Genomic DNA, 8,758 nt, shown 5'->3' with positions numbered 1-8,758 from the left:
ACAGAATGCAATGCTCAAAATGACCGGTCGGGGCATTACAAAACTACCCATCAATAGCCGCAAAAATATGCTCGAAAACAGTCCAAAGAGCTTACAAAAACCATGAAAAACGAGTTGAAATTACCTTAAAAACGTAGCTGAAAAACAACATAGGGAAAGAGGAATTTTCCCGTTATTTTCCCACTTTAATAAAAAAGGAAAATAGTATAACCAAATCCCCTAATTTAAGGCACTAGTAATGAATTTTATTTGTGTGTGTGTGTGTATATATATATATATATATATATATATATATATATATATAGCAGTATTGACTATTTAAATCCGGTCGATTCATGTATTAATTATGCTCAATCCGCATTCCACATTGATTAAAATTTGCTTATTTCATATTCACTGTGCTTCATAGGCATGAAATGCGAGAAAATGATATTTTATGCCCACTTAGAAATTGAGTAGAAAAAATGACTCTACATAAGTTTCTTTAAGCTGACCACTCAAGTGTAATGTCCTTTAAAGGTAATTCATAACACAAGTGTGCCATATAAAAGATGAGGTAATTTAGTTTAAAAGAACTTATTTATCCACGTAGGAAAGAGAAGCCGAAAAAAAGGGAACCAGCAATAATAAGATAAAGCTTAACAATTTCTGATAGTTATTAGTAAGGGTATAATATGGGTCAGGCCCGGGCCTAAACAGGCCTCGTGGGCCCGTCTTATGTGGGACGGTCTTAAGTGGGCCCGGGATTCATGGGCCGATCCTAAATGGGCCCAGACTTCGCGGGAGTTTTGTAGTAACCGGCCCGGGACCGGGACCACTAACTAATGGTCCCGGGGTAAGTGGGCCCGTCACGGGCCTAAGTGTGCCTGGCCTATTTTTTTTTAAAATTTTTTTTATCTAAGGCAATTTCTTGTAAATTTTATTGCTTAAATATATTTAAAAGCTATATAATTCACAAGAAATTACCTTAGATAAAAATTTAAAAAAATAGGCCCAGCCCACTTAGGCCTATTTTTTTTAAATTGGGTCGGGCCTATTTATTATTAAATTTTTTATCTAAGGGAATCTTTTGTAAATTATATATATATATANGTGTGTGTATATATATATATATATATATATATATATATATATATATATATATATATATATATATATATATATATATAGAGAGAGAGAGAGAGAGAGAGAGAGAGAGAGAGAGAATAGGAAGAGAGGAGAGGAGAAAAAAGAAAAGAAAAGTGTGTAACTAAATCCCCTAATTTAAGGCACTAATACTGAAATGTATATAATTTTGTGAGTAATTCTTGTTTAGGCAGGTAATATATTAAATTATAACAATTTCAGTAAATAAATTTCAAATATTGTATCAGGGGCGGCCCGACGAATTTTGTGGCCTAAAGCCAAACTTTTTGGGAAGGGGGAGGGGGGTTAACTTTTTCATTATTTCTTTGAAGTCTATTTTTGTTAGCTTTTCTAAGATACGAAGCTGTTAATAATTTTCTTATAACCAATAAGTCCTAATAAGTATTTCGCAATTGATAATATAGCTAATCCATTTAACCTTTCTTGTGACATTGTTGATCTTAGGTAAGATTTTATCAATTTTAATTGTAAAAACTTCTTTCCGCTGAAGCAACGGTAACATGAGTTATTAAGATTATTGCATAAGCAATTTAGGCATTTGAAAAAGAATTAAATCTTTTTATTTGATTAAGTGTATCAATTAAACTGCTATCTTCTAATTGTACTATTTTCCTTAAAATTTTTAATTCATGAAATAAATCTAAACCATCAAATACGAACTGATTATTATACTTTAAGAAACATTCAAGATTAAGGCAATATTTTTTTCAAATTTTTAACATATAGTGATCTTAGTTTTTACCGCCAAATAGAAAACCAAAATCATTTTCATATGCTTCGAATGAATTTTGAAGTGAAAAAGTATCCCCATTTTTCACTTTATAGGACTTTTTTTTAAAACTTATGCATAGTCTATTAGTTGTAACAGAAAATGGGCCTCTCATAAATATGGGGTCTAAAACAATTGCTTTACTTGCTTTATGAAAGGGCCGCCCGTCGATTGTATAGGAAGGAAAAAATTCCTACGCTATATCCATTTTAGTCCTGAATAGATGGACCAAGTGTTAGGAGCTTAGGCCTAACGTTAAAGGCCTCTGATGGGCTTACTTAGTTGTATCTTACGTGGGCTGCTCTTGGACTTGCTTGCGGTTAAGCTTTCAATTCGGAAGAGGACATGCGAGTTCACCACATGTCACAGAACCAGTGGTCAAATCCAGATTGTTCTAATCATTGGATCAACCGCCACAAACGAAACGTCGTACATCGTACAGCTTATCTAAGTCGGTTATGTTTTCCTCCTAGGATTCTGTCGCCGCCACGCAAAAAGTTCTTATCTTAGTCGGTTATCATCTTATATATAGGCTTTATATTCCCTCAACTACAACACCAACTATTGAGATTCTACAATCTCAGCTGTCGCGTTGGCTGCTCTGATAAGATGGTCTCTCCTGCCTTCTTTGCCTCTAGTAAGAATCATGGTTATATAGATTTCTTTTGCCTCTACTTGATTGGCAATTGCTGGAGGTTTCCACTGTTATGCTCAATTGTTTCCGGGGTTTGCCGTACAGGAAAGTTTTTGGCTCAAAAAGCTGGAATGCAGACAAATTAAAATTCTTTGCGTGGTTTGCTGGATTTTCCATATTGTAAGATGTCAATCAAGGTTATGTATTCAGAAGCGTGGAGAACATCCGTAGGAATTTGCTCATGTTGAATGAAGATGTAATAGGTATAATGGGGACATAAAAGGCCTAATTTCAGGGGGGTCAAGTCCCTTTTAAATTACTCTCTGTTACAACTCTGGCCTTTGCCATGTCGGGTGCGCTCTCATGGCAGGTCGCTCACTTAATAAAAAATTGTTTTTGCGGGTTTTGGGGGGTGGGAGATAGCACGGGAACTTTTTGGCCCGGGATCTCTACCCTCTTTTGTGTGTGTGTGTGTGTGTTTTTTTTCTCGCTTCTCTAATTCTTCTCTGCTCCTTACGCTCTACGTAGATGGCATAAATTGATCGTCTGACCTAAGTGCAAATTCTCAACGAGCTATATATTCTTAGTTCGCAGCCCATCTCAGGTACACAACACGTTTCTGGTTGAGCTTATATTATTCCAAGTATTGTCGATTGAAGCAACCCAAACACAAGACGTTTCTACTTAACTTGCAATTGATATATTATAATGCATACCTGTCAGAAAACAAGAGCTAGTAATATTTTTATGCTAAGCAGAATTATTTTAAATCCATTGTCAATGGAAGCAAAACCTAATTTGTGTTTAATATATGTTGCAAGTTTGTGCAGTTAGCGCTGTAGTGGATGACGAATGCAATCTCCCATCTCCCGAAGTGTAGAACATGAATTTCATCACAGATGTAACCCCAAAGTTAATAAACCAATTATCCTGTGAAATTGCATGCTACGGTATCCATGTGAACTTATCTATCTAATCAGCTAAGCAACTTCTAAGTCGGTTGTTTGTACATTGGCAGCTGGGCCTCAGGTATGCGTTGTAGGCTTGTAATTTTGGTTTTGCCCTAATTCACAACTAATAATGCATGTAAGACACAGAAAACTAAATAATGTATAGTGCTTTCAACTTGATGCTTCTATAATTTGATAAAGCTATTATGGTTTTACCTACATACAGACGTGATCTACAGACTTGAATTTTAATTGCAGCAGAATGAAGAGCCCATTATCTGCTAGTAATAGAGTATTCAAACTGGTATTCATTTTTCCTTTCAATGTTGTCAGTTATCTGATACTTGTGCATTAGAGGTGTCATTGCTCTTGTTTATTATTCACCATATATTATTATGAGCTCTAGTGAATTTGGGACGAATCTTCGGACCAAAAGAAAAAGAATTGCGATGAATCTCGGAGAATTTCAAATATTAGATGGAGGTCTGCAATGGTTAGAACTTTCTGCAACCGAAAACTAGAGAGTTCATCTGCATCACTTTGTAAATCTGGTATTGGTGGCCATCATTCTGATTTCTCGTTGTCGGTTGAAATTTCTTTGCTGTAGTAAGATTTTGTCTGTTAAACTTGAAATGCAATTGGTATCACTTTCATGGAGAGCTGGCATTGGTGGCTGTTGTTCCAATTATCTTTTGCCAATACAGAGGATATGCCAGAATTACTTTAGCAGTAGTATGATATTTGAAGGTTAGTGATAGCAATTAAGCTTTCAGTTCAAATAAATGAGGTGAAATTGCTGTTGTATAGAACAACTTAATTATAGTGATGCTTCTGCATATCTAAAGATTTTGGGAATCTATGTTATAATCAATTTAATTTGCTGTTTGAGCTATTCCATTCTGGTACTGTAGATGTGCTTTAGCACCAGGCGCTCGGGCAAGTTCTTCTATTCCAACTTTTTAGTACTAATTTTCATCTACGTTTGTTTTTCTTGATATTTTCATTACGTACGCATATATTTTCCTTTTAGTATTTATTAAAATTTAAATATGCCAAATATAAAGTATGAATTTGGTTATTCAGAACTTAAGGAAAAAAAGTTAAAATCTTTCATACAATCCCAAAAAGAAGAAATGATAGTACTCTAATTGATATACTCAATCTAATAGAGGCTTGATTCTTTTTCAAATGTTTATATTGCATATAGAATAAAGGTAACAGTTCATGTAACAGTTGTCTCAGGTCATCCTCGATCACAAACTAAAAATTTGAAAGAATTTTTTAAATTAAAATTGATAAAATTTTACTTAATATCAACCATGGCGCAAGAGATTAAATGAATTAACTATATTTTCAATTGAAAAATAACAATTAGAAGAATTATTTCATAATTTTGCATCTGAAAAAGCTAGAAAATTATATTTCAAATAAATAATATATATGAAAGCTTTTATTTTTTATTATAAAAAATAATTAAAGGTAAGTTTGGCTTTAGGGCCCAATAGTATTGAGCCATCCCCGAACTCGGTTTGCTTTTTACGTGTTTCATTGTAGGCTTTTGGTTTGTAGATAGGCAGAGGTTTCTGTTACTGTGCTTTGGTAGTAGTAGATTGTTGGTAAATCCATTGTTATGTACTTATGTCGAACAGTGAGCAAGTACAAGATGGAAAGGTCTCTTTTCCTGTGTAGCGAGGGTGCAGATGTCTCGTACACAACAGCAAGGGCGAATGTTGTTCAAGATTTTTGTTTTTGTTGCTGTGCAAGCTTTTCTTCGGCTGGTAGCTGGGTAAAAACAAGCTATTCATGGGGTTGAGATTTGGTACATGATAATGTTTGGCTGCAAAAGATACTTGTACTTCTTCAGGTATTGCTTTTCGGGTGTGATTCTGTTCCTTTAGTTTCTTTTTTGTGGTCAATTTGTCTCATCCAGTTTATGGAGGTATTGCATTCTATAATATGAATTTTTCAAGTGAGTGTATGTTTGATCAGAGAATCAGGGCAAAACCACAAAAAAAGAGTCAAGAGGCTAACTTGAAAAGTCAGTCAGAAAGAAAACAGAAAGAGAGGAATAGCTAGATGTTCTGAGAAAATCAATATGACTCGTGGAAAGTTCTGTGTAGACCCATATGAGGTATTCATGTTTACATGGTGATAATCAATTAATTGAGAAATAAAATATGAGGGGCGCCCCAGGTGAACTGGCAAGCAATGTGTTTATTTCACACATGAAAAATAAGATTTTTGGCAATGTGCTAGGCAATCTGGGTGTCACAATGTATTGGTACAGCAGCAGAAACAGAGAGCCCATCAAACAGGTTTAAGTAAAGCTGCTTAGTCAACCTCAACATAAGATAATAAAACAGTGGGATCAATCTCTTGGACTTCAAACAGATAAAAGGCCGAGGAATTGTAATGAAATAACTAGTAATAAGACTCTAGAAATAGGAGCAGTCTAAACTGAGTTAAGGCTAGCCTCGAAAATAGAAACTGTACTGTTGAGTATTGAATTATACTTAACAAGATTGCTAGGACAAGTTCATTCAGCAGATGTCACAGAAAACATGACAGCACTTAAACGGCCCTTGCAAGGCTGAGGAAGTGATTGAGATGTCGAATTGTGAAGGAAATATCAGGCTTGGTGTAGTGCGGAAAATTCAACTTTGCAACCGGATAATCTGACTGACGAATCCAAAGAAACAACAACTGGGGGGTTAAAAAGATTCTGGTGTGTTTGTGTTGATTGACAACATAACTCTGTGGGAGCTGAGGGATTTCATCTAAGGCAAAGGAAATAAAGAACAAGTCAATACACCTGCTTGATCCTGTACTATTCATTCAGGAGAGATCTCAGGGCGAGCATTTAAGCATCATGATTACTAGCCAAAATATGTGAGGGAAAAAACATTTGCACTCGGGGATGAATGATGCACCTATTTTTGAACCTCTTTATCCGAGGACTTCAAAGGCAAAATTAAAGGATATACTCTACACGAGCTTGAAGGTAAGCCGATAGAGGACAGGGTATTCATATGTTATTCCTATTTTTTACATTTTTAGGAAGGCTGTACTTGCCAAATTGTAAATCGAAATCGCGTATCTTTGTGTATTGCTCTGTGGAGTATGTTTTTCTAGAGTATCAAATTTTGTCCAGAAATATGATCTTCTGGGGAAGTTGGTGTCATAGAACTCGAGTTGTAATGTGACGCAATTTCATTTTATAGTGAGTTTGCAAAACGCTTAAAGGGTGATATCTTTGTTTGGGCTATAACATTTATGTAGTTATAAAAGTTTTTTATTTCGTTTATCATGAATAAAATTTTAAATTTAAAGTTAATTTCTTTTCGAATATAGAAGCGTGTGTCATCCTTTTTTGTATGAATTATAAGAAAGGTGTGCATATAAATTGAAGCTGAGGGAGTAAGTTAGTACATTTTGACAGTTTTCCTTTCAATTAAGACTTGTCTATTCAACAGCATCAGTATTGTATTATTTTTCTAGTTGAGATCGGCACGATTTATTCTGATCGTTGGCTGTATATTTTGTTTTTCAAGAGATCACTCCTAGGAGTATCTAGTGGTTAAACTTTCCAAATTCAGAAGGGGCGATCATATTGCTTCAATACAAGTGATATACAAATGGTAAAATTTATCTACATCGGATGTTACACCAAATAATATGACTATGAGAATTAATGAAGAGAAAGGTGTGTTTGGCGGTTGCTCGTTAAGGAGGATATCGATAGAATGGGTGAATGTACAATCAGTATTGTCATTACGGTGGAACAGAGAATTGGAATTTGACAGGGAATAGCTCAAAATCAACATATTTTTTTTTTTTTTATGTATTTTCTTGACAGGCTAAGACTGCGGCTTATGGACGTATGTACAAGGAACTGGGGGAAAAAGGCGGAGAGAAGAAGTTATTCCGGCTGGCCAAGACGAGAGAGAGGAAGGCTCGGGATTTTGACCAAGTGAGATGCATCAAGGACGACGATGGTAGAGTATTGATGGAAGATGCCCAGATTAGGAGCAGATGTCAGACTTATAGCTTGTTTGGCCAAGCTTTTTTTTTGGCGAAAAGTGTTTTTTTTTGTTGCCAAAAGAACTTTTGGCCAACAATTGAGGTGTTTGGCCAAGCTTTTGGAAGGAAAAAAAGTGCTTTTGAGGAGAAGCAGAAGCAGTGTTGGAGGAGCAGGACAAAGTAGCTTCTCTCCAAAAGCACTTTTTTGAGAAGCTCTTTTGAGAAAAATACATTTAGAAGCAGTTTTTTAAAGCTTGGCCAAACACTAATTGCTGCTCAGAAATACTTTTCAAACTAATTAGCCAAACACAAACTGTTTCTCACCAAAAGTATTTTTGAGAAAAACACTTTTGAAAAAAGCACTTCTCAAAATAAGCTGATTTTTGCAGCTTGGCCAAACGGGCTATTACTTTCATAAACTTCTGAATGAAGAAGGGGATCGGGATATTATGCTAGGTGAACTGGAGCATTCCGAGAGTCACCGTGACCTTGGGTACTGCAGGCACATCAAGGTTGAGGAGGTCGTGGGAGCTATGCGTAAGATGAGTAGGGGCAGAGCGACCGGGCGGGATGAAATTTCGGTGGAATTTTGGAACTGTGTGGAGAGAGCAGGTTTGGAGTGGCTGACTGGATTGTTTAATGTTATTTTTAAGGCGAGGAGGATGCCGAGTGAGTGGAGGTGGAGTACCGTGGTTCCGTTGTATAAGAACAAAGGTGATATCCAGAGTTGTAACAATTATAGGGGTATCAAATTACTGAGTCATACCATGAAATTTTGGGAGAGGGTGGATGAAGCGAGGATGAGGATGACGGTATATGTATCTGACAACCAGTTCGGGTTCATGCCGGGTCGTTCTACTACGGAAGTTATACACCTTGTTAGGAGGTTGGTGGAGCAGTACATGGAGAGGAAGAAGGATCTGTACATGGTGTTTATTGACCTAGAGAAAGCGTATGACAAGGTTCCTAGAGAAGTTCTCTGGAGATGCTTGGAGACAAAAGGTGTGTCCGTTGCCTACATTAGGGCGATTAAGGACATGTATGATGGGGCTAAGACTCGGGTTAGGACAGTTGGAGGCGACTTTGAGCATTTTCCGATTGTTATGGGGTTACACCAAGGTTCTGCTTTCAGTCCGTTCTTATTTGCCCTGGTGATGGATGCGTTAACACACCATAATCAAGGGAAGGTGCCATGGTTTATGCTACTCGCTGATGACATAGTTCTGATTGATGAGTCGC

At 36.3% G+C, this 8,758-nt stretch overlaps 1 long non-coding RNA gene across 1 annotated transcript; it reads left to right on the top strand.

Moving 5' to 3' along the window:
• LOC109230148 lies at nt 2,331–6,741 on the top strand. The gene is made up of 2 exons (XR_002068612.1): nt 2,331–2,552; nt 2,655–6,741. It is a non-coding gene; the product is annotated as an uncharacterized LOC109230148 (long non-coding RNA).

The sequence above is a fragment of the Nicotiana attenuata genome, chromosome 1, assembly GCF_001879085.1.
Source record: "Nicotiana attenuata strain UT chromosome 1, NIATTr2, whole genome shotgun sequence".
NCBI lineage: Eukaryota > Viridiplantae > Streptophyta > Magnoliopsida > Solanales > Solanaceae > Nicotiana > Nicotiana attenuata.
Note: the sequence above shows the minus strand (reverse complement) of the source record. Positions and strands in the feature narration are given on the sequence as shown.